The following is a 27,910-nucleotide window of genomic DNA, read 5'->3' on the forward strand; positions in this document are numbered from 1 at the left end:
CAAATATACATTATATACAATGGAAAATCTGTTGTATTAATGTTGTATTTTATGCTTCTGGCGTTGACTTCTTAGGCCCTAACTATTTGATCCGGTGGCGCAACGCCCCAGAGTGAAGCCTAGGTTGCCCGGAACGTAGAAATGACCATAACATTCACACTGGTTGCAATTATTCATTTTATACGATGGAAAAGCATTTGTACTTATATTGTATTTTATTCTTCTGGCGTTGACATCTTAGGCCCTAGCTATTCGATCTGGTGGAATAACGCCCTAGAGTGAAGACTTGGTTGCCCGGAACATGGAAATGACCATTACTTTCACACTGTTTGCAGTTATTCCTGTTATACGATGGAAAAACTTTTGCATCTTTATATTATTTTATGCTTCTGGCGTTGACTTCTAAGGCCCTAGCTATTCGATTTGGTGGAGCAACGCCCGTGAGTGGAGCCTAGGTTGCCCGGTACGTAGAAATGACCATTACTTTTACACTGTTTGCAAATATACATTATATACGATAGAGAATCTGTTGTATTTATGTTGTATTTTATGCTTCTGGCGTTGATTTCTAAGGCCTAATTATTCGATCTGGTGGAGCAACGCCCTAGAGTGAAGCCTAGGTTGCCGGGAACGTAGAAATGACCATTACATTCACACTGGTTGAAATTATTCGTCTTATACGATGGAAAAGCTGTTGTATTTATATCGTATTTTATGCTTCTGGCGTTGACTTCTTAGGCAATAACTATTCCATCTGGTGGAACAACGCCCTTGGGTGAAGCCTAGGTTGCGCGGAACGTAGCAATGACCATAACTTACACACTGGTAGCAATTATTCGTTTTATACGATGGAAAAACTGTTCTACTTATTTTGTATTTTATGCTTCGGGCGTTGACTTCTAAGGCCCTAGCTATTCTATCTGGTCGAGCGACGCCCTAGAGTGAAGCCTAGGTTGCCCGGAACGTAGAAATGACCATAACTTCCACACTGGTTGCAATTATTCGTTTTATACGATTGAAAAGCTGTTGTATTTATATCGTATTTTATGCTTCTGGCGTTGACTTCTTAGGCTCTAACTATTCCATCTGGTGGAACAACGCCCTAGGGTGAAGCCTAGGTTGCGCGGAACGTCGAAATGACCATAACTTTCACACTGGTAGCAATTATTCGTTTTATACGATGGAAAAAATGTTTTATTTATTTTGTATTTTATGCTTCTGGCGTTGACTTCTAAGGCCCTAACTACTTGATCTGGTGGAGCAACGCCCTAGAGTGAAGCCTAGGTTGCCCGGAAAGTAGAAATGACCATAACTTTCATCCTGGTTGCAATTATTCGTTTTATATGATGGAAAAACTGTTGTATTTATATAGTGTTTTATGCTTCTGGCGTTGACTTCTTAGTCCCTAACTATTCCATCTGGTGGAACAACGCCCTAGGGTGAAGCCTAGGTTGCCCGGAACGTAGAAATGACCATAACTTTCACACTGGTTGCTACTATTCGTTTTATACGATGGAAAAACTGTTTCATTTATTTTGTATTTTATGCTTCGGGCGTTGACTTCTAAGGCCCTAACTATTCGATCTGGTGGCGCAACGCCCTAGAGTGAAGCCTAGGTTGCCCGGAAAGTAGAAATGACGTTGACTTTCATACTGGTTGCAATTATTCGTTTTATACGATGGAAAAACTGTTTTAGTTATTTTGTATTTTGTGCTTCGGGCGTTGACTTCTAAGGCCCTAACTATTCGATCTGGTGGCGCAACGCCCTAGAGGGAAGCCTATGCTGCCCGGAACGTAGAAATGACCATAACTTTCACACTGGTTGCTATTATTCGTTTTAGACGATGGAAAAACTGTTATATTTATATTGTATTTTATGCTTCTGGCGTTGACTTCTTAGGCCCTAACTGTTCGATCTGGTGGAACAACGTCCTAGGGTGAAGCCTAGGATGCCCGGAAAGTAGAAATGACCATAATTTTCACACTGGTTGCAATTATTCGTTTTATACGATGGAAAAGCTGTTGCATCTTTATTGTATTTTATTCATCTGGGGTTGACTTCTAAGGCCCTAGCTATTAGATGTGGTGGAGCAACGCCCTAGAGTGACGCCTAGGTTGCCCGGAACGTAGAAATGACCATTACTATCACAATGTTTGCAATTATTCATTTTATACGATGGAAAACCTTTTGTACTTATATTGTATCTTATTCTTCTGGCGTTGACTTCTTAGGCCCTAATTATTCGATCTGGTGGAACAACGCCCTAGAGTGAAGACTAGGTTGCCCGGTACATGGAAATGACCATTACTTTCACACTGTTTGCAGTTATTCCCGTTATACGATGGATAAACTTTTGCATCTTTATTGTATTTTATGCTTCTGGCGTTGACTTCTAAGGCCCTAGCTATTCGATTTGGTGGAGCAACGCCCGTGAGTGGAGCCTAGGTTGCCCGGTACGTAGAAATGACCATTACTTTCACACTGTTTGCAAATATACATTATATACGATGGTGAATCTGTTGTATTTATGTTGTATTTTATGCTTCTGGCGTTGATTTCTAAGGCCTAATTATTCGATCTGGTGGAGCAACGCCCTAGAGTGAAGCCTAGGTTGCCGGGAACGTAGAAATGACCATTACATTCACACTGGGCGCAATTATTCGTCTTATACGATGGAAAAGCTGTTGTATTTATATCGTATTTTATGCTTCTGGCGTTGACTTCTTAGGCAATAACTATTCCATCTGGTGGAACAACGCCCTTGGGTGAAGCCTAGGTTGCGCGGAACGTAGCAATGACCATAACTTACACACTGGTAGCAATTATTCGTTTTATACGATGGAAAAACTGTTCTACTTATTTTGTATTTTATGCTTCGGGCGTTGACTTCTAAGGCCCTAGCTATTCTATCTGGCCGAGCGACGCCCTAGAGTGAAGCCTAGGTTGCCCGGAACGTAGAAATGACCATAACTTTCATCCTGGTTGCAATTATTCGTTTTATATGATGGAAAAACTGTTGTATTTATCTAGTGTTTTATGCTTCTGGCGTTGACTTCTTAGTCCCTAACTATTCCATCTGGTGGAACAACGCCCTAGGGTGAAGCCTAGGTTGCCCGGAACGTAGAAATGACCATAACCTTCACACCGGTAGCAATTATTCGTTTTAGACGATGGAAAAACTGTTATATTTATATTGTATTTGATGCTTCTGGCGTTGACTTCTTAGGCCCTAACTGTTCGATCTGGTGGAACAACGCCCTAGGGTGAAGCCTAGGTTGCCCGGAAAGTAGAAATGACCATAACTTTCACACTGGTTGCAATTATTCGTTTTATACGATGGAAAAGCTGTGGCACCTTTATTGTATTTCATTCATCTGCGGTTGACTTCTAAGGCCGTAGCTATTAGATGTGGTGGAGCAACGCCCTAGAGTGACGCCTAGGTTGGCCGGAACGTAGAAATGACCATTACTTTCACACTGGTTGCAATTATTCGTCTTATACGATGGAAAAGCTGTTGTATTTATATCGTATTTTATGCTTCTGGCGTTGACTTCTTAGGCCCTAACTATTCCATCTGGTCGAACAACGCCCTTGGGTGAAGCCTAGGTTGCGCGGAACGTAGCAATGACCATAACTTTCACACTGGTAGCAAATATTCGTTTTATACGATGGAAAAACAGTTTTATTTATTTTGTATTTAATGCTTCTGGCGTTGACTTCTAAGGCCCTAACTATTCCATCTGGTCGAGCAGCGCCCTAGAGTGAAGCCTAGGTTGCCCGGAACGGAGAAATGACCATAACTTTCAAACCGGTAGCAATTACTCGTTTTATACGATGGAAAAACTGTTCTATTTATTTTGTATTTTATGCTTCGGGCGTTGATTTCTAAGGCCCTAACTATTCAGTCTGTTGGTGCAACGACCAAGGGTGAAGCCTATGTTGCCCGGAAAGTAGAAATGACGTTAACTTTCATACTGGTTGCAATTATTCGTTTTATACGATGGAAAAACTGTTTTATTTATTTTGTATTTTATGCTTCGGGCGTTGCCTTCTAAGGCCCTAACTATTCTATCTGGTCGAGCAACGCCCTAGAGTGAAGCCTAGGTTGCCCGGAACGTAGAAATGACCATAACTTCCACACTGGTTGCAGTTATTGGTTTTATACGATGGAAAAGCTGTTGTATTTATATCGTATTTTATGCTTCTGGCGTTGACTTCTAAGGACCTAACTATTCGATCTGGTGGAGAAACGCCCTAGAGTGAAGCCTAGGTTGCGCGGAACGTAGAAATGACCATAACGTTCACACTGGTAGCAATTATTCGTTTTGTACGATGGAAAAACTGTTTAATTTATTTTGTACTTTATGCTTCTGGCGTTGACTTCTAAGGACTTAACTATTCGATCTGGTAGAGCAACGCACTAGGGTGAAGCCTAGGTTGCGCGGAATGTAGAAATGACCATAACGTTCACACTGGTAGCAATTATTCGGTTTAAACGATGGAAAAACAGTTTTATTTATTTTGTATTTTATGCTTCTGGCGTTGACTTCTAAGGCCCTAACTATTCGATCTGGTGGAGCATCGCCCTAGAGTGAAGCCTAGGTTGCCCGGAACGGAGAAATGACCATAACTTTCACACCGGTAGCAATTATTCGGTTTATACGATGGAAAAACTGTTCTATTTATTTTGTATTTTATGCTTCGGGCGTTGACTTCTAAGGCCCTAACTATTCAATCTGTTGGTGCAACGACCAAGGGTGAAGCCTATGTTGCCCGGAAAGTAGAAATGACGTTAACTTTCATACTGGTTGCAATTATTCGTTTTATACGATGGAAAAACTGTTATATTTATATTGTATTTTATGCTTCTGGCGTTGACTTCTTAGGCCCTAACTGTCCAATCTGGTGGAACCACGTCCTAGGATGAAGCCTAGAATGCCCGGAAAGTAGAAATGACCATAACTTTCACACTGGTTGCAATTATTCGTTTTATACGATGGAAAAGCTGTTGCATCTTAATTGTATTTTACTCATCTGGGGTTGACTTCTAAGGCCGTAGCTATTAGATGTGCTGGAGCAACGCCCTAGAGTGACGCCTAGGTTGCCCGGAACGTAGAAATGACCATTACATTCACACTGGTTGCAATTATTCGTCTTATACGATGGAAAAGCTGTTGTATTTATATCGTATTTTATGCTTCTGGCGTTGACTTCTTAGGCCCTAACTATTCCATCTGGTGGAACAACGCGCTTGGGTGAAGCCAAGGTAGCGGGGAACGTAGAAATGTCCATAACTTTCACACTGGTAGGAATTATTCGTTTTATACGATTGAAAAACTGTTTTATTTATTTTGTATTTTATGCTTCTGGCGTTGACTTCTAGGGTCCTAACTATTCGATCTGGTGGAGCAACGCCCGAGAGTGAAGCCTTGGTTGCCCGGAACGGAGAAATGACCATAACTTTCACACCGGTAGCAATTATTCGTTTTATACGATGGTAAAACTGTTCTGTTTATTTTGTATTTTATGCTTCGGGCGTTGACTTCTAAGGCCCAAACTATTCAATCTGTTGGTGCAACGCCCTAGGGTGAAGCCTAGGTTGCCCGGAAAGTAGAAACGATGTTAACTTTCATACTGGTTGCAATTATTCGTTTTATACGATGGAAAAACTGTTTTAGTTATTTTGTATTTTGTGCTTCGGGCGTTGACTTCTAAGGCCCTAACTATTCGATCTGGTGGCGCAACGCCCTAGAGTGAAGCCTAGGTTGCCCGGAACGTAGAAATTACCATAACTTTCACACTGGCTGCTATCATTCGTTTTATACGATGGAAAAGCTGTTGCATCTTAATTGTATTATACTCATCTGGGGTTGACTTCTAAGGCCGTAGCTATTAGATGTGGTGGAGCAACGCCCTGGAGTGACGCCTAGGTTGCCCGGAACGTAGAAATGACCATCACTTTCACAATGCTTGCAATTATTCATTTTATACGATGGAAAAGCTTTTGTACTTATATTGTATTTTATTCTTCTGGCATCGACTTCTTATGCCCTAACTATTCGATCTAGTGGAACAACGCCCTAGAGTGAAGACTTGGTTTCCCGGAACATGAAAATGACCATTACTTTCACACTGTTTGCAGTTATTCCTGTTATACGCTGGAAAAACTTTTGCATCTTTATTGTATTTTATGCTTCTGGCGTTGACTTCTAAGGGCCTAGCTATTCGATTTGGTGGAGCAACTCCCGAGAGTGAAGCCTAGGTTGCCCGGAACGTAGAAATGACAATTACATTCACACTGGTTGCAATTATTCGCTTTATACGATGGAAAAACTGTTCTATTTATTTTGTATTTTATGCTTCGGGCGTTGACTTCTAAGACCCTAACTATTCGATCTGGTGGGGCAACGCCCTAGTGTGAAGCGTAGGTTGCCTGGAACGTAGAAATGACCATCACTTTCACACGGGTTGCAATTATTCCTGTTATAGGATGGAAAGACTGTTGTATTTTTATTGTATTTTATACTTCAGGCGTTGACTTCTAAGGCCCTAGCTATTCGATCTGGTCGAGCAACGCCCTAGAGTGAAGCCTAGGTTGACCGGAACGTAGAAATGACCATAACTTCCACACTGGTTGCAATTATTCGTTTTACACGATGGAATAGCTGGTCTATTTATATCGTATTTTATGCTTCTGGCGTTGACTTCTTAGGCCCTAACTATTCCATCTGGTGGAACAACTCCCTCGGGTGAAGCCTAGGTTGCGCGGAACCTAGAAATGGCCTTAACTTTCACACTGGTAGCAATTATTCGTTTTATACGATGGAAAAGCTGTTCTATTTATTTTGTATTTTATGCTACGGGCGTTGACTCCTAAGGCCATAACCATTCAATCTGTTGGTGCAACGCCCAAGGGTGAAGCCTATGTTGCCCGGAATGTAGAAATGACGTTAACTTTCATACTGGTTCCAATTATTCGTTTTATACGATGGAAAAGCTGTTTTATTTATTTTGTATTTTATGCTTCTGGCGTTGACTTCTTATGCCCTAACTATTCCCTCTGGCGGATGAACGCCCTAGAGTGAAGCCTAGGGTGCCCGGAAAGTAGAAATGACCATAACTTTCACACTGGTTGCAATTATTCGATTTATACGATGGAAAAGCTGTTGCACCTTTATTGTATTTTATTCATCTGGGGTTGACTGCTAAGGCCGTAGCTATTAGATGTTGTGGAGCAACGCCCTAGAGTGACGCCTAGGTTGCCCGGGACGTAGAAATGACCATTACTTTCACAATGTTTGCAATTATTCATTTTATACGATGGAAAAGCTTTTGTACTTATATTGTATTTTATTCTCTGGAGTCGACTTCTTAGGCCCTAACTATTCGATCTAGTGGAACAACGCCCTAGAGTGAAGACTTGGTTTCCCGGAACATGGAAATGGCCATTACTTTCACACTGTTTGCAGCTATTACTGTTATACGATGGAAAGACTTTTGCATCTTTATTGTATTTTATGCTTCTGGCGTTGACTTCTAAAGCCCGAGCTATTCGATTTGGTGGAGCAACGCCCGACAGAGAAGCCTAGGTTGCCCGGAACGTAGAAATGACCATTACATTCACACTAGTTGCAATTATTCGTCTTATACGATGGAAAAGCTGTTGTATTTATATCGTATTTTATGCTTCTCGCGATGACTTCGTAGGCCCTAACTATTCCATCTGGTGGAACAACGCCCTTGGGTGAAGCCTAGGTTGCGCGGAACGAAGAAATGACCATAACTTTCACACTGGTAGCAATTATTCGTTTTATACGATGGAAAAACTGTTTTATTTATTTTGTATTTTATGCTTCTGACGTTGACTTCTAGGGCCCTAACTATTCGATCTCGAAGAGCAACGCCCTAGAGTGAAGCCTAGGTTGCCCGGAACGGAGAAATGACCATAACTTTCACACCGGTAGCAATTATTCGTTTTATACGATGGTAAAACTGTTCTGTTTATTTTGTATTTTATGCTTCGGGCGTTGACTTCTAAGGCCCTAGCTATTCAATCTGTTGGTGCAACGCCCTAGGGTGAAGCCTAGGTTGCCCGGAAAGTAGAAATGACGTTAACTTTCATACTGGTTGCAATTATTCGTTTTACACGATGGAAAAACTGTTGCATTTATATTGTATTTTATGCTTCGGGCATTGACCTCTAAGGACCTAACTACTCAATCTGTTGGAGCAACGACCTAGGGCGAAGCCTATGTTGCCCGGAAAGTAGAAATGACCATAACTTTAATCCTGGTTGCAATTATCCGTTTTATATGATGGAAAAACTGTTGTATTTATATAGTGTTCTATGCTTCTGGCGTTGACTTCTTAGGCCCTAACTATTCCATCTGGTGGAACAACGCCCTTGGGTGAAGCCTAGGTTGCGCGGAACGTAGCAATGACCATATCTTTCACACTGGTAGCAATTATTCGTTTTATACGATGGAAAAACTGTTATATTTATATTGTATTTTATGCTTCTGGCGTTGACTTCTTAGGCCCTAACTGTCCAATCTGGTGGAACCACGTCCTAGGGTGAAGCCTAGAATGCCCGGAAAGTAGAAATGACCATAACTTTCACACTGGTTGCAATTATTCGTTTTATACGATGGAAAAGCTGTTGCATCTTAATTGTATTTTACTCATCTGGGGTTGACTTCTAAGGCCGTAGCTATTATATGTGCTGGAGCAACGCCCTAGAGTGACGCCTAGGTTGCCCGGAACGTAGAAATTACCATAACTTTCACACTGGTTGCTATCATTCGTTTTATACGATGGAAAAGCTGTTGCATCTTAATTGTATTATACTCATCTGGGGTTGACTTCTAAGGCCGTAGCTATTAGATGTGGTGGAGCAACGCCCTGGAGTGACGCCTAGGTTGCCCGGAACGTAGAAATGACCATCACTTTCACAATGCTTGCAATTATTCATTTTATACGATGGAAAAGCTTTTGTACTTATATTGTATTTTATTCTTCTGGCATCGACTTCTTATGCCCTAACTATTCGATCTTGTGGAACAACGCCCTAGAGTGAAGACTTGGTTTCCCGGAACATGAAAATGACCATTACTTTCACACTGTTTGCAGTTATTCCTGTTATACGCTGGAAAAACTTTTGGATCTTTATTGTATTTTATGCTTCTGGCGTTGACTTCTAAGGGCCTAGCTATTCGATTTGGTGGAGCAACTCCCGAGAGTGAAGCCTAGGTTGCCCGGAACGTAGAAATGACAATTACATTCACACTGGTTGCAATTATTCGTCTTATACGATGGAAAGGCTGTTGTATTTATATCGTATTTTATGCTTCTGGCGTTGACTTCTTAGGCCCTAACTATTCCATCTGGTGGAACAACGCGCTTGGGTGAAGCCAAGGTAGCGGGGAACGTAGAAATGTCCATTACTTTCACACTGGTAGCAATTATTCGTTTTATACGATTGAAAAACTGTTTTTTTTATTTTGTATTTGATGCTTCTGGCGTTGACTTCTAGGGCCCTAACTATTCGATCTGGTGGAGCAACGCCCTAGAGTGAAGCCTAGGTTGCCCGGAACGGAGAAATGACCATAACTTTCACACCGGTAGCAATTATTCGTTTTATACGATGGCAAAACTGTTCTGTTTATTTTGTATTTTATGCTTCGGGCGTTGACTTCTAAGGCCCTAACTATTCCATCTGGTGGAACAACGCCCTAGGGTGCAGCCAGGTTGCCCGGAACGGAGAAATGACCATAACTTTCACACTGGTTGCTATCATTCGTTTTATACGATGGAAAAACTGTTATATTTATATTGTATTTTATGCTTCTGGCGTTGACTACTTAGGCCCTAACTGTTCGATCTGGCGGAACAACGTCCTAGGATGAAGCCTAGGATGCCCGGAAAGTAGAAATGACCATTACCTTCACACTGGTTGCAATTATTCGCTTTATACGATGGAAAAACTGTTCTGTTTATTTTGTATTTTATGCTTCGGGCGTTGACTTCTAAGACCCTAACTATTCGATCTGGTGGGGCAACGCCCTAGAGCAAAGCCTAGGTTGCCCGGAAAGTAGAAATGACCATAACTTTCATCCTGGTAGCAATTATTCGTTTTATATGATGGAAAAACTGTTGTATTTATATAGGGTTTTATGCTTCTGGCGTTAACTTCTTAGGCCCTAACTATTCCATCTGGTGGAACAACGCCCTAGTGTGAAGCGTAGGTTGCCTGGAACGTAGAAATGACCATCACTTTCACACGGGTTGCAATTATTCCTGTTATAGGATGGAAAGACTGTTGTATTTTTATTGTATTTTATACTTCAGGCGTTGACTTCTAAGGCCCTAGCTATTCGATCTGGTCGAGCAACGCCCTAGAGTGAAGCCTAGGTTGACCGGAACGTAGAAATGACCATAACTTCCACACTGGTTGCAATTATTCGTTTTACACGATGGAATAGCTGGTCTATTTATATCGTATTTTATGCTTCTGGCGTTGACTTCTTAGGCCCTAACTATTCCATCTGGTGGAACAACTCCCTCGGGTGAAGCCTAGGTTGCGCGAAACGTAGAAATGGCCTTAACTTTCACACTGGTAGCAATTATTCGTTTTATACGATGGAAAAGCTGTTCTATTTATTTTGTATTTTATGCTACGGGCGTTGACTCCTAAGGCCATAACTATTCAATCTGTTGGTGCAACGCCCAAGGGTGAAGCCTATGTTGCCCGGAATGTAGAAATGACGTTAACTTTCATACTGGTTCCAATTATTCGTTTTATACGATGGAAAAGCTGTTTTATTTATTTTGTATTTTATGCTTCTGGCGTTGACTTCTTATGCCCTAACTATTCCCTCTGGCGGATCAACGCCCTAGAGTGAAGCCTAGGGTGCCCGGAAAGTAGAAATGACCATAACTTTCACACTGGTTGCAATTATTCGATTTATACGATGGAAAAGCTGTTGCACCTTTATTGTATTTTATTCATCTGGGGTTGACTGCTAAGGCCGTAGCTATTAGATGTGGTGGAACAACGCCCTAGAGTGACGCCTAGGTTGCCCGGGACGTAGAAATGACCATTACTTTCACAATGTTTGCAATTATTCATTTTATACGATGGAAAAGCTTTTGTACTTATATTGTATTTTATTCTCTGGAGTCGACTTCTTAGGCCCTAACTATTCGATCTAGTGGAACAACGCCCTAGAGTGAAGACTTGGTTTCCCGGAACATGGAAATGGCCATTACTTTCACACTGTTTGCAGCTATTCCTGTTATACGATGGAAAGACTTTTGCATCTTTATTGTATTTTATGCTTCTGGCGTTGACTTCTAAAGCCCTAGCTATTCGATTTGGTGGAGCAACGCCCGACAGAGAAGCCTAGGTTGCCCGGAACGGAGAAATGACCATAACTTTCACACCGGTAGCAATTATTCGTTTTATACGATGGCAAAACTGTTCTGTTTATTTTGTATTTTATGCTTCGGGCGTTGACTTCTAAGGCCCTAACTATTCAATCTGTTGGTGCAACGCCCTAGGGTGAAGCCTAGGTTGCCCGGAAAGTAGAAATGATGTTAACTTTCATACTGGTTGCAATTATTCGTTTTATACGATGGAAAAACTGTTGTATTTATATTGTATTTTAGGCTTCGGGCATTGACCTCTAAGGCCCTAACTACTCAATCTGTCTTAGCAACGCCCTAGGGTGAAGCCTATGTTGCGCGGAAAGTAGAAATGACCATAACTTTAATCCTGGTTGCAATTATTCGTTTTATATGATGGAAAAACTGTTGTATTTATATAGTGTTTTATGCTTCTGGCGTTGACTTCTTGGGCCCTAACTATTCCATCTGGTGGAACAACGCCCTAGGGTGCAGCCAGGTTGCCCGGAACGGAGAAATGACCATAACTTTCACACTGGTTGCTATCATTCGTTTTATACGATGGAAACACTGTTATATTTATATTGTATTTTATGCTTCTGGCGTTGACTACTTAGGCCCTAACTGTTCGATCTGGCGGAACAACGTCCTAGCATGAAGCCTAGGATGCCCGGAAAGTAGAAATGACCATAACTTTCACACTGGTTGCAATTATTCGTTTTATACGATGGAAAAGCTGTGGCATCTTTATTGTATTTTATTCATCTGGGGTTGACTTCTAAGTCCGTAGCTATTAAATTTGGTGGAGCAACGCCCTAGAGTGACGCCTAAGTTGCCCGGAACGTAGAAATGACCATTACCTTCACACTGGTTGCAATTATTCGCTTTATACGATGGAAAAACTGTTCTATTTATTTTGTATTTTATGCTTCGGGCGTTGACTTCTAAGACCCTAACTATTCGATCTGGTGGGGCAACGCCCTAGAGCAAAGCCTAGGTTGCCTGGAAAGTAGAAATGACCATAACTTTCATCCTGGTAGCAATTATTCGTTTTATATGATGGAAAAACTGTTGTATTTATATAGGGTTTTATGCTTCTGGCGTTAACTTCTTAGGCCCTAACTATTCCATCTGGTGGAACAACGCCCTAGTGTGAAGCGTAGGTTGCCTGGAACGTAGAAATGACCATCACTTTCACACGGGTTGCAATTATTCCTGTTATAGGATGGAAAGACTGTTGTATTTTTATTGTATTTTATACTTCAGGCGTTGACTTCTAAGGCCCTAGCTATTCGATCTGGTCGAGCAACGCCCTAGAGTGAAGCCTAGGTTGACCGGAACGTAGAAATGACCATAACTTCCACACTGGTAACAATTATTCGTTTTATACGATGGAAAAACTGATCTATTTATTTTGTATTTTATGCTACTGGCGTTGACTTCTTAGGCCCTAACTGTTCGATCTGGTGGAACAACGTCCTAGGGTGAAGCCTAGGGTGCCCGGAAAGTAGAAATGACCATAACTTTCACACTGGTTGCAATTATTCGATTTATACGATGGAAAAGCTGTTGCACCTTTATTGTATTTTATTCATCTGGGGTTGACTGCTAAGGCCGTAGCTATTAGATGTGGTGGAGCAACGCCCTAGAGTGGCGCCTAGGTTGCCCGGGACGTAGAAATGTCCATTACTTTCACAATGTTTGCAATTATTCATTTTATATGATGGAAAAGCTTTTGTACTTATATTGTATTTTATTCTCTGGAGTCGACTTCTTAGGCCCTAACTATTCGATCTAGTGGAACAACGCCCTAGAGTGAAGACTTGGTTTCCCGGAACATGGAAATGGCCATTACTTTCACACTGTTTGCAGCTATTCCTGTTATACGATGGAAAGACTTTTGCATCTTTATTGTATTTTATGCTTCTGGCGTTGACTTCTAAACCCGAGCTATTCGATTTGGTGGAGCAACGCCCGACAGAGAAGCCTAGGTTGCCCGGAACGTAGAAATGACCATTACATTCACACTGGTTGCAATTATTCGTCTTATACGATGGAAAAGCTGTTGTATTTATATCGTATTTTATGCTTCTCGCGATGACTTCGTAGGCCCTAACTATTCCATCTGGTGGAACAACACCCTTGGGTGAAGCCTAGGTTGCGCGGAACGAAGAAATGACCATAACTTTCACACTGGTAGCAATTATTCGTTTTATACGATGGAAAAACTGTTTTATTTATTTTGTATTTTACGCTTCTGACGTTGACTTCTAGGGCCCTAACTATTCGATCTGGTGGAGCAACGCCCTAGAGTGAAGCCTAGGTTGCCCGGAACGGAGAAGTGACCATAACTTTCACACCGGTAGCAATTATTCGTTTTATACGATGGCAAAACTGTTCTGTTTATTTTGTATTTTATGCTTCGGGCGTTGACTTCTTGGGCCCTAACTATTCCATCTGGTGAACAACGCCCTAGGGTGTAGCCAGGTTGCCCGGAACGGAGAAATGAATATAACTTTCACACTGGTTGCTATAATTCGTTTTATACGATGGAAAAACTGTTATATTTATATTGTATTTTATGCTTCTGGCGTTGACTACTTAGGCCCTAACTGTTCGATCTGGCGGAACAACGTCCTAGGATGAAGCCTAGGATGCCCAGAAAGTAGAAATGACCATAACTTTCACACTGGTTGCAATTATTCGTTTTATACGATGGAAAAGCTGTTGCATCTTAATTGTATTTTACACATCTGGGGTTGACTTCTAAGGCCGTAGCTATTAGATGTGCTGGAGCAACGCCCTAGAGTGACGCCTAGGTTGCCCGGAACGTAGAAATTTCCATGACTTTCACACTGGTTGCTATCATTCGTTTTATACGATGGAAAAGCTGTTGCATCTTAATTGTATTATACTCATCTGGGGTTGACTTCTAAGGCCGTAGCTATTAGATGTGGTGGAGCAACGCCCTGGAGTGACGCCTAGGTTGCCCGGAACGTAGAAATGACCATCACTTTCACAATGCTTGCAATTATTCATTTTATACGATGGAAAAGCTTTTGTACTTATATAGTATTTTATTCTTCTGGCATCGACTTCTTATGCCCTAACTATTCGATCTAGTGGAACAACGCCCTAGAGTGAAGACTTGGTTTCCCGGAACATGAAAATGACCATTACTTTCACACTGTTTGCAGTTATTCCTGTTATACGCTGGAAAAACTTTTGCATCTTTATTGTATTTTATGCTTCTGGCGTTGACTTCTAAGGGCCTAGCTATTCGATTTGGTGGAGCAACTCCCGAGAGTGAAGCCTAGGTTGCCCGGAACGTAGAAATGACAATTACATTCACACTGGTTGCAATTATTCGTCTTATACGATGGAAAGGCTGTTGTATTTATATCGTATTTTATGCTTCTGGCGTTGACTTCTTAGGCCCTAACTATTCCATCTGGTGGAACAACGCGCTTGGGTGAAGCCAAGGTAGCGGGGAACGTAGAAATGTCCATTACTTTCACACTGGTAGCAATTATTCGTTTTATACGATAGAAAAACTGTTTTTTTTATTTTGTATTTGATGCTTCTGGCGTTGACTTCTAGGGCCCTAACTATTCGATCTGGTGGAGCAACGCCCTAGAGTGAAGCCTAGGTTGCCCGGAACGGAGAAATGACCATAACTTTCACACCGGTAGCAATTATTCGTTTTATACGATGGCAAAACTGTTCTGTTTATTTTGTATTTTATGCTTCGGGCGTTGACTTCTAAGACCCTAACTATTCGATCTGGTGGGGCAACGCCCTAGAGCAAAGCCTAGGTTGCCCGGAAAGTAGAAATGACCATAACTTTCATCCTGGTAGCAATTATTCGTTTTATATGATGGAAAAACTGTTGTATTTATATAGGGTTTTATGCTTCTGGCGTTAACTTCTTAGGCCCTAACTATTCCATCTGGTGGAACAACGCCCTAGAGTGAAGACTTGGTTTCCCGGAACATGGAAATGGCCATTACTTTCACACTGTTTGCAGTTATTCCTGTTATACGATGGAAAGACTTTTGCATCTTTATTGTATTTTATGCTTCTGGCGTTGACTTCTAAAGCCCTAGCTATTCGATTTGGTGGAGCAACGCCCGACAGAGAAGCCTAGGTTGCCCGGAACGTAGAAATGACCATTACATTCACACTGGTTGCAATTATTCGTCTTATACGATGGAAAAGCTGTTGTATTTATATCGTATTTTATGCTTCTCGCGATGACTTCGTAGGCCCTAACTATTCCATCTGGTGGAACAACGCCCTTGGGTGAAGCCTAGGTTGCGCGGAACGAAGAAATGACCATAACTTTCACACTGGTAGCAATTATTCGTTTTATACGATGGAAAAACTGTTTTATTTATTTTGTATTTTATGCTTCTGACGTTGACTTCTAGGGACCTAACTATTCGATCTGGAAGAGCAACGCCCTAGAGTGAAGCCTAGGTTGCCCGGAACGGAGAAATGACCATAACTTTCACACCGGTAGCAATTATTCGTTTTATACGATGGTAAAACTGTTCTGTTTATTTTGTATTTTATGCTTCGGGCGTTGACTTCTAAGGCCCTAGCTATTCAATCTGTTGGTGCAACGCCCTAGGGTGAAGCCTAGGTTGCCCGGAAAGTAGAAATGACGTTAACTTTCATACTGGTTGCAATTATTCGTTTTACACGATGGAAAAACTGTTGCATTTATATTGTATTTTATGCTTCGGGCATTGACCTCTAAGGCCCTAACTACTCAATCTGTTGGAGCAACGACCTAGGGCGAAGCCTATGTTGCCCGGAAAGTAGAAATGACCATAACTTTAATCCTGGTTGCAATTATCCGTTTTATATGATGGAAAAACTGTTGTATTTATATAGTGTTCTATGCTTCTGGCGTTGACTTCTTAGGCCCTAACTATTCCATCTGGTGGAACAACGCCCTTGGGTGAAGCCTAGGTTGCGCGGAACGTAGCAATGACCATATCTTTCACACTGGTAGCAATTATTCGTTTTATACGATGGAAAAACTGTTATATTTATATTGTACTTTATGCTTCTGGCGTTGACTTCTTAGACCCTAACTGTCCAATCTGGTGGAACCACGTCCTAGGGTGAAGCCTAGAATGCCCGGAACGTAGAAATTACCATGACTTTCACACTGGTTGCTATCATTCGTTTTATACGATGGAAAAGCTGTTGCATCTTAATTGTATTATACTCATCTGGGGTTGACTTCTAAGGCCGTAGCTATTAGATGTGGTGGAGCAACGCCCTGGAGTGACGCCTAGGTTGCCCGGAACGTAGAAATGACCATCACTTTCACAATGCTTGCAATTATTCATTTTATACGATGGAAAAGCTTTTGTACTTATATAGTATTTTATTCTTCTGGCATCGACTTCTTATGCCCTAACTATTCGATCTAGTGGAACAACGCCCTAGAGTGAAGACTTGGTTTCCCGGAACATGAAAATGACCATTACTTTCACACTGTTTGCAGTTATTCCTGTTATACGCTGGAAAAACTTTTGCATCTTTATTGTATTTTATGCTTCTGGCGTTGACTTCTAAGGGCCTAGCTATTCGATTTGGTGGAGCAACTCCCGAGAGTGAAGCCTAGGTTGCCCGGAACGTAGAAATGACAATTACATTCACACTGGTTGCAATTATTCGTCTTATACGATGGAAAGGCTGTTGTATTTATATCGTATTTTATGCTTCTGGCGTTGACTTCTTAGGCCCTAACTATTCCATCTGGTGGAACAACGCGCTTGGGTGAAGCCAAGGTAGCGGGGAACGTAGAAATGTCCATTACTTTCACACTGGTAGCAATTATTCGTTTTATACGATAGAAAAACTGTTTTTTTTATTTTGTATTTGATGCTTCTGGCGTTGACTTCTAGGGCCCTAACTATTCGATCTGGTGGAGCAACGCCCTAGAGTGAAGCCTAGGTTGCCCGGAACGGAGAAATGACCATAACTTTCACACCGGTAGCAATTATTCGTTTTATACGATGGCAAAACTGTTCTGTTTATTTTGTATTTTATGCTTCGGGCGTTGACTTCTAAGGCCCTAACTATTCCATCTGGTGGAACAACACCCTAGGGTGCAGCCAGGTTGCCCGGAACGGAGAAATGACCATAACTTTCACACTGGTTGCTATCATTCGTTTTATACGATGGAAAAACTGTTATATTTATATTGTATTTTATGCTTCTGGCGTTGACTACTTAGGCCCTAACTGTTCGATCTGGCGGAACAACGTCCTAGGATGAAGCCTAGGATGCCCGGAAAGTAGAAATGACCATTACCTTCACACTGGTTGCAATTATTCGCTTTATACGATGGAAAAACTGTTCTGTTTATTTTGTATTTTATGCTTCGGGCGTTGACTTCTAAGACCCTAACTATTCGATCTGGTGGGGCAACGCCCTAGAGCAAAGCCTAGGTTGCCCGGAAAGTAGAAATGACCATAACTTTCATCCTGGTAGCAATTATTCGTTTTATATGATGGAAAAACTGTTGTATTTATATAGGGTTTTATGCTTCTGGCGTTAACTTCTTAGGCCCTAACTATTCCATCTGGTGGAACAACGCCCCAGTGTGAAGCGTAGGTTGCCTGGAACGTAGAAATGACCATCACTTTCACACGGGTTGCAATTATTCCTGTTATAGGATGGAAAGACTGTTGTATTTTTATTGTATTTTATACTTCAGGCGTTGACTTCTAAGGCCCTAGCTATTCGATCTGGTCGAGCAACGCCCTAGAGTGAAGCCTAGGTTGACCGGAACGTAGAAATGACCATAACTTCCACACTGGTTGCAATTATTCGTTTTACACGATGGAATAGCTGGTCTATTTATATCGTATTTTATGCTTCTGGCGTTGACTTCTTAGGCCCTAACTATTCCATCTGGTGGAACAACTCCCTCGGGTGAAGCCTAGGTTGCGCGGAACGTAGAAATGGCCTTAACTTTCACACTGGTAGCAATTGTTCGTTTTATACGATGGAAAAGCTGTTCTATTTATTTTGTATTTTATGCTACGAGCGTTGACTCCTAAGGCCATAACTATTCAATCTGTTGGTGCAACGCCCAAGGGTGAAGCCTATGTTGCCCGGAATGTAGAAATGACGTTAACTTTCATACTGGTTCCAATTATTCGTTTTATACGATGGAAAAGCTGTTTTATTTATTTTGTATTTTATGCTTCTGGCGTTGACTTCTTATGCCCTAACTATTCCCTCTGGCGGATCAACGCCCTAGGGTGAAGCCTAGGGTGCCCGGAAAGTAGAAATGACCATAACTTTCACACTGGTTGCAATTATTCGATTTATACGATGGAAAAGCTGTTGCACCTTTATTGTATTTTATTCATCTGGGGTTGACTGCTAAGGCCGTAGCTATTAGATGTGGTGGAACAACGCCCTAGAGTGACGCCTAGGTTGCCCGGGACGTAGAAATGACCATTACTTTCACAATGTTTGCAATTATTCATTTTATACGATGGAAAAGCTTTTGTACTTATATTGTATTTTATTCTCTGGAGTCGACTTCTTAGGCCCTAACTATTCGATCTAGTGGAACAACGCCCTAGAGTGAAGACTTGGTTTCCCGGAACATGGAAATGGCCATTACTTTCACACTGTTTGCAGCTATTCCTGTTATACGATGGAAAGACTTTTGCATCTTTATTGTATTTTATGCTTCTGGCGTTGACTTCTAAAGCTCTAGCTATTCGATTTGGTGGAGCAACGCCCGACAGAGAAGCCTAGGTTGCCCGGAACGTAGAAATGACCATTACATTCACACTGGTTGCAATTATTCGTCTTATACGATGGAAAAGCTGTTATATTTATATCGTATTTTATGCTTCTCGCGATGACTTCGTAGGCCCTAACTATTCCATCTGGTGGAACAACACCCTTGGGTGAAGCCTAGGTTGCGCGGAACGAAGAAATGACCATAACTTTCACACTGGTAGCAATTATTCGTTTTATACGATGGAAAAACTGTTTTATTTATTTTGTATTTTATGCTTCTGACGTTGACTTCTAGGGTCCTAACTATTCGATCTGGTGGAGCAACGCCCTAGAGTGAAGCCTAGGTTGCCCGGAACGGAGAAATGACCATAACTTTCACACCGGTAGCAATTATTCGTTTTATACGATGGCAAAACTGTTCTGTTTATTTTGTATTTTATGCTTCGGGCGTTGACTTCTAAGGCCCTAACTATTCAATCTGTTGGTGCAACGCCCTAGGGTGAAGCCTAGGTTGCCCGGAAAGTAGAAATGATGTTAACTTTCATACTGGTTGCAATTATTCGTTTTATACGATGGAAAAACTGTTGTATTTATATTGTATTTTAGGCTTCGGGCATTGACCTCTAAGGCCCTAACTACTCAATCTGTCTTAGCAACGCCCTAGGGTGAAGCCTATGTTGCGCGGAAAGTAGAAATGACCATAACTTTAATCCTGGTTGCAATTATTCGTTTTATATGATGGAAAAACTGTTGTATTTATATAGTGTTTTATGCTTCTGGCGTTGACTTCTTGGGCCCTAACTATTCCATCTGGTGGAACAACGCCCTAGGGTGCAGCCAGGTTGCCCGGAACGGAGAAATGACCATAACTTTCACACTGGTTGCTATCATTCGTTTTATACGATGGAAACACTGTTATATTTATATTGTATTTTATGCTTCTGGCGTTGACTACTTAGGCCCTAACTGTTCGATCTGGCGGAACAACGTCCTAGCATGAAGCCTAGGATGCCCGGAAAGTAGAAATGACCATAACTTTCACACTGGTTGCAATTATTCGTTTTATACGATGGAAAAGCTGTGGCATCTTTATTGTATTTTATTCATCTGGGGTTGACTTCTAAGTCCGTAGCTATTAAATGTGGTGGAGCAACGCCCTAGAGTGACGCCCAGGTTGCCCGGAACGTAGAAATGACCATTACCTTCACACTGGTTGCAATTATTCGCTTTATACGATGGAAAAACTGTTCTATTTATTTTGTATTTTATGCTTCGGGCGTTGACTTCTAAGACCCTAACTATTCGATCTGGTGGGGCAACGCCCTAGAGCAAAGCCTAGGTTGCCCGGAAAGTAGAAATGACCATAACTTTCATCCTGGTAGCAATTATTCGTTTTATATGATGGAAAAACTGTTGTATTTATATAGGGTTTTATGCTTCTGGCGTTAACTTCTTAGGCCCTAACTATTCCATCTGGTGGAACAACGCCCTAGTGTGAAGCGTAGGTTGCCTGGAACGTAGAAATGACCATCACTTTCACACGGGTTGCAATTATTCCTGTTATAGGATGGAAAGACTGTTGTATTTTTATTGTATTTTATACTTCAGGCGTTGACTTCTAAGGCCCTAGCTATTCGATCTGGTCGAGCAACGCCCTAGAGTGAAGCCTAGGTTGACCGGAACGTAGAAATGACCATAACTTCCACACTGGTAACAATTATTCGTTTTATACGATGGAAAAACTGATAAATTTATTTTGTATTTTATGCTACTGGCGTTGACTTCTTAGGCCCTAACTGTTCGATCTGGTGGAACAACGTCCTAGGGTGAAGCCTAGGGTGCCCGGAAAGTAGAAATGACCATAACTTTCACACTGGTTGCAATTATTCGATTTATACGATGGAAAAGCTGTTGCACCTTTATTGTATTTTATTCATCTGGGGTTGACTGCTAAGGCCGTAGCTATTAGATGTGGTGGAGCAACGCCCTAGAGTGGCGCCTAGGTTGCCCGGAACATGGAAATGGCCATTACTTTCACACTGTTTGCAGTTATTCCTGTTATACGATGGAAAGACTTTTGCATCTTTATTGTATTTTATGCTTCTGGCGTTGACTTCTAAAGCCCTAGCTATTCGATTTGGTGGAGCAACGCCCGACAGAGAAGCCTAGGTTGCCCGGAACGTAGAAATGACCATTACATTCACACTGGTTGCAATTATTCGTCTTATACGATGGAAAAGCTGTTGTATTTATATCGTATTTTATGCTTCTCGCGATGACTTCGTAGGCCCTAACTATTCCATCTGGTGGAACAACGCCCTTGGGTGAAGCCTAGGTTGCGCGGAACGAAGAAATGACCATAACTTTCACACTGGTAGCAATTATTCGTTTTATACGATGGAAAAACTGTTTTATTTATTTTGTATTTTATGCTTCTGACGTTGACTTCTAGGGCCCTAACTATTCGATCTGGAAGAGCAACGCCCTAGAGTGAAGCCTAGGTTGCCCGGAACGGAGAAATGACCATAACTTTCACACCGGTAGCAATTATTCGTTTTATACGATGGTAAAACTGTTCTGTTTATTTTGTATTTTATGCTTCGGGCGTTGACTTCTAAGGCCCTAGCTATTCAATCTGTTGGTGCAACGCCCTAGGGTGAAGCCTAGGTTGCCCGGAAAGTAGAAATGACGTTAACTTTCATACTGGTTGCAATTATTCGTTTTACACGATGGAAAAACTGTTGCATTTATATTGTATTTTATGCTTCGGGCATTGACCTCTAAGGCCCTAACTACTCAATCTGTTGGAGCAACGACCTAGGGCGAAGCCTATGTTGCCCGGAAAGTAGAAATGACCATAACTTTAATCCTGGTTGCAATTATCCGTTTTATATGATGGAAAAACTGTTGTATTTATATAGTGTTCTATGCTTCTGGCGTTGACTTCTTAGGCCCTAACTATTCCATCTGGTGGAACAACGCCCTTGGGTGAAGCCTAGGTTGCGCGGAACGTAGCAATGACCATAACTTTCACACTGGTAGCAATTATTCGTTTTATACGATGGAAAAACTGTTCTATTTATTTTGTATTTTATGCTTCGGGCGTTGACTTCTAAGGCCCTAGCTATTCGATCTGGTCGAGCAACGCCCTAGTGTGAAGCCTAGGTTGCCCGGAACGTAGAAATGACGATAACTTCCACACTGGTTGCAATTATTCGTTTTATACGATGGAAAAGCTGTTGTATTTATATCGCAAGTTAAGCTTCTGGCGTTGACTTCTTAGTCCCTAACTATTCCATCTGTTGGAACAACGCCCTAGGGTGAAGCCTAGGTTGCGCGGAACGTAGAAATGACCATAACTTTCACACTGGTAGCAATTATTCGTTTTATACGATGGAAAAGCTGTTTTATTTACTTTGTATTTTATGCTTCTGGCGTTGACTTCTTATGCCCTAACTATTCCCTCTGGCGGATCAACGCCCTAGAGTGAAACCTACGTTGCCCGGAACGTAGAAATGACTATTACTTTCACACTGGTTGCAATTATTCGTTTTATACGATGGAAAAGCTGTTCCATTTATTTTGTATTTTATGCTTCGGGCGTTGACTTCTAAGGCCCTAACTATTCGATCTGGTCGAGCAACGCCCTAGTGTGAAGCCTAGGTTGCCCGGAACGTAGGAATGACGATAACTTCCACACTGGTTGCAATTATTCGTTTTATACGATGGAAAAGCTGTTGTATTTATATCGCAAGTTAAGCTTCTGGCGTTGACTTCTAAGGCCCTAACTATTCGATCTGGTGGAACAACGCCCTAGGGTGAAGCCTAGGTTGCCTGGAACGTAGAAATGACCATCACTTTAACACGGGTTGCAATTATTCCTGTTGTAGGATGGAAAGACTGTTGTATTTTTATTGTATTTTATACTTCAGGCGTTGACTTCTAAGGCCCTAGCTATTCGATCTGGTCGAGCAACGAAATAGAGTGAAGCCTAGGTTGCCCGGAACGTAGAAATGACCATAACTTCCACACTGGTTGCAATTATTCGTTTTATACGATGGAAAAGCTGTTGTATTTATATCGTACTATATGCTTCTGGCGTTGACCTCTTAGGCCCTAACTATTCCATCTGGTGGAACAACGCCGTCGGGTGAAGCCTAGGTTGCGCGGAACGTAGAAATGACCATAACTTTCACACTGGTAGCAATTATTCGTTTTATACGATGGTAAAACTGTTTTATTTATTTGGGATTTTATGCTTCCGGCGTTGACTTCTTAGGCCCTAACTGTTCGATCTGGTGGAACAACGTCCTAGGGTGAAGCCTAGGATGCCCGGAAAGTAGAAATGACCATAACTTTCACACCGGTTGCAATTATTCGTTTTATACGATGGAAAAGCTGTTGCATCTTTATTGTATTTTATTCATCTGGGGTTGACTTCTAAGGCCGTAGCTATTAGATGTGGTGGAGCAACGCCCTAGAGTGACGCCTAGGTTGCCCGGGACGTAGAAATGACCATTACTTTCACAATGTTTGCAATTATTCATTTTATACGATGGAAAAGCTTTTGTACTTATATTGTATTTTATTCTTCTGGCGTCGACTTCTTAGGCCCTAACTATTCGATCTAGTGGAACAACGCCCTAGAGTGAAGACTTGGTTTCCCGGAACATGGAAATGACCATTACTTTCACACGGTTTGCAGTTATTCCTGTTATACAATGGAAAGACTTTTGCATCTTTATTGTATTTTATGCTTCTGGCGTTGACTTCTAAGGCCCTAGCTACTCGATTTGGTGGAGCAACGCCCGACAGAGAAGCCTAGGTTGCCCGGAACGTAGAAATAACCATTACATTCACACTGGTTGCAATTATTCGTCTTATACGATGGAAAAGCTGTTGTATTTATATCGTATTTTATGCTTCTCGCGATGACTTCGTAGGCCCTAACTATTCCATCTGGTGGAACAACGCCCTTGGGTGAAGCCTAGGTTGCGCGGAACGAAGAAATGACCATAACTTTCACACTGGTAGCAATTATTCGTTTTATACGATGGAAAAACTGTTTTATTTATTTTGTATTTTATGCTTCTGACGTTGACTTCTAGGGCCCTAACTATTCGATCTGGTGGAGCAACGCCCTAGAGTGATGCCTAGGTTGCCCGGAACGGAGAAATGACCACAACTTTCACACCGGTAGCAATTATTCGTTTTATACGATGGTAAAACTGTTCTGTTTATTTTGTATTTTATGCTTCGGGCGTTGACTTCTAAGGCCCTAACTATTCAATCTGTTGGTGCAACGCCCTAGGGTGAAGCCCAGGTTGCCCGGAAAGTAGAAATGACGTTAACTTTCATACTGGTTGCAATTATTCGTTTTACACGATGGAAAAACTGTTGTATTTATATTGTATATTATGCTTCGGGCATTGACCTCAAAGGCACTAACTACTCAATCTGTTGGAGCAACGCCCTAGTGTGAAGCCTAGGTTGCCCGGAACGTAGAAATGACGATAACTTCCACACTGGTTGCAATTATTCGTTTTATACGATGGAAAAGCTGTTGTATTTATATCGCATTTTATGCTTCTGGCGTTGACTTCTTAGTCCCTAACTATTCCATCTGGTGGAACAACGCCCTAAGGTGAAGCCTAGGTTGCGTGGAACGTAGAAATGACCATAACTTTTACACTGGTAGCAATTATTCGTTTTATACTATAGAAAAACTGTTTTATTTACTTTGTATTTTATGCTTCTGGCGTTGACTTCTTATGCCCTAACTATTCCCTCTGGCGGATCAACGCCCTAGAGTGAAACCTACGTTGCCCGGAACGTAGAAATGACTATTACTTTCACACTGGTTGCAATTATTCGTTTTATACGATGGAAAAGCTGTTCCATTTATTTTGTATTTTATGCTTCGTGCGTTAACTTCTAAGGCCCTAACTATTCGATCTGGTGGAACAACGCCCTAGGGTGAAGCCTAGGTTGCCTGGAACGTAGAAATGACCATCACTTTCACACGGGTTGCAATTATTCCTGTTATAGGATGGAAAGACTGTTGTACTTTTATTGTATTTTATACTTCAGGCGTTGACTTCTAAGGCCCTAACTATTTGATCTGGTGGAGCACCGCCCTAGAGTGAAGCCTAGGTTGCCCGGAACGTAGAAAAGACCATTACCTTCACACTGGTTGCAATTATTCGTTTTATACGATGGAAAAACTGATCTATTTATTTTGTATTTTATGCTTCTGGCGTTGACTTCTTAGGCCCTAACTGTTCGAACTGGTGGAACAACGTCCTAGGGTGAAGCCTAGGATTCCCGGAAAGTAGAAATGACCATAACTTTCACACTGGTTGCAATTATTCGTTTTATACAATGGAAAAGCTGTTGCATCCTTATTGTATTTTATTCATCTGGGGTTGACTTCTAAGGCCGTAGCTATTAGATGTGGTGGAGCAACGCCCTAGAGTGACGCCTAGGTTGCCCGGGACGTAGAAATGACCATTACGTTCACAATGTTTGCAATTATTCATTTTATACGATGGAAAGGCTTTTGTACTTATATTGTATTTTATTCTTCTGGCGTCGACTTCTTAGGCCCTAACTATTCGATCTAGTGGAACAACGCCCTAGAGTGAAGACTTGGTTTCCCGGAACATGGAAATGACCATTACTTTCACACTGTTTGCAGTTATTCCTGTTATACGATGGAAAGACTTTTGCATCTTTATTGCATTTTATGCTTCTGGTGTTGACTTCTAAGGCCCTAGCTATTCGATTTGGTGGAGCAACGCCCGACAGAGAAGCCTAGGTTGCCCGGAACGTAGAAATGACCATAACTTTAATCCTGGTTGCAATTATTCGTTTTATATGATGGAAAAACTGTTGTATTTATATAGTGTTCTATGCTTCTGGCGTTGACTTCTTAGGCCCTAACTATTCCATCTGGTGGAACAACGCCCTTGGGTGAAGCCTAGGTTGCGCGGAACGTAGCAATGACCATAACTTTCACACTGATAGCAATTATTCGTTTTATACGATGGAAAAACTGTTCTATTTATTTTGTATTTTATGCTTCGGGCGTTGACTTCTAAGGCCCTAGCTATTCGATCTGGTCGAGGAACGCCCTTGTGTGAAGCCTAGGTTGCCCGGAACGTAGAAATGACGATAACATCCACACTGGTTGCAATTATTCGTTTTATACGATGGAAAAGCGGTTGTATTTATATCGCAAGTTAAGCTTCTGGCGTTGACTTCTTAGTCCCTAACTATTCCATCTGTTGGAACAACGCCCTAGGGTGAAGCCTAGGTTGCGCGGAACGTAGAAATGACCATAACTTTCACACTGGTAGCAATTATTCGTTTTATACGATGGAAAAGCTGTTTTATTTACTTTGTATTTTATGCTTCTGGCGTTGACTTCTTATGCCCTAACTATTCCCTCTAGCGGATCAACGCCCTAGAGTGAAACCTACGTTGCCCGGAACGTAGAAATGACTATTACTTTCACACTGGTTGCAATTATTCGTTTTATACGATGGAAAAGCTGTTCCATTTATTTTGTATTTTATGCTTCGGGCGTTGACTTCTAAGGCCCTAACTATTCGACCTGGTGGAACAACGCCCTAGGGTGAAGCCTAGGTTGCGCGGAACGTAGAAATGAGCATAACTTTCACACTGGTAGCAATTATTCGTTTTATACGATGGAAAAACTGTTTTATTTATTTTGTATTTTATGCTTCTGGCGTTGACTTCTTATGCCCTAACTATTCCCTCTGGAGGAACAACGGCCTAGGGTGAAGCCTAGGTTGCCTGGAACGTAGAAATGACCATCACTTTCACACGGGTTGCAATTATTCCTGTTATAGGATGGAAAGACTGTTGTACTTTTATTGTATTTTATACTTCAGGCGTTGGCTTCTAAGGCCCTAGCTATTCGATCTGGTCGAGCAACGCCCTAGAGTGAAACCTAGGTTGCCCGGAACGTAGAAATGACCATAACTTCCACACTGGTTGCAATTATTCGTTTTATACGATGGAAAAGCTGTTGTATTTATATCGTATTTTATGCTTCTGGCGTTGACCTCTTAGGCCCTAACTATTCCATCTGGTGGAACAACGCCGTCGGGTGAAGCCTAGGTTGCGCGGAACGTAGAAATGACCATAACTTTCACACTGGTAGCAATTATTCGTTTTATACGATGGTAAAACTGTTTTATTTATTTGGGATTTTATGCTTCCGGCGTTGACTTCTAAGGCCCTAACTATTTGATCTGGTGGAGCACCGCCCTAGAGTGAAGCCTAGGTTGCCCGGAACGTAGAAAAGACCATTACCTTCACACTGGTTGCAATTATTCGTTTTACACGATGGAAAAACTGTTGCATTTATATTGTATTTTATGCTTCGGGCATTGACCTCTAAGGCCCTAACTACTCAATCTGTTGGAGCAACGACCCAGGGCGAAGCCTATGTTGCCCGGAAAGTAGAAATGACCATAACTTTAATCCTGGTTGCAATTATTCGTTTTATATGATGGAAAAACTGTTGTATTTATATAGTGTTCTATGCTTCTGGCGTTGACTTCTTAGGCCCTAACTATTCCATCTGGTGGAACAACGCCCTTGGGTGAAGCCTAGGCTGCGCGGAACGTAGCAATGACCATAACTTTCACACTGGTAGCAATTATTCGTTTTATAGGATGGAAAAACTGTTCT

Source organism: Calliopsis andreniformis, unplaced genomic scaffold, assembly GCF_051401765.1.
Source record: "Calliopsis andreniformis isolate RMS-2024a unplaced genomic scaffold, iyCalAndr_principal scaffold0008, whole genome shotgun sequence".
Lineage (NCBI taxonomy): Eukaryota > Metazoa > Arthropoda > Insecta > Hymenoptera > Andrenidae > Calliopsis > Calliopsis andreniformis.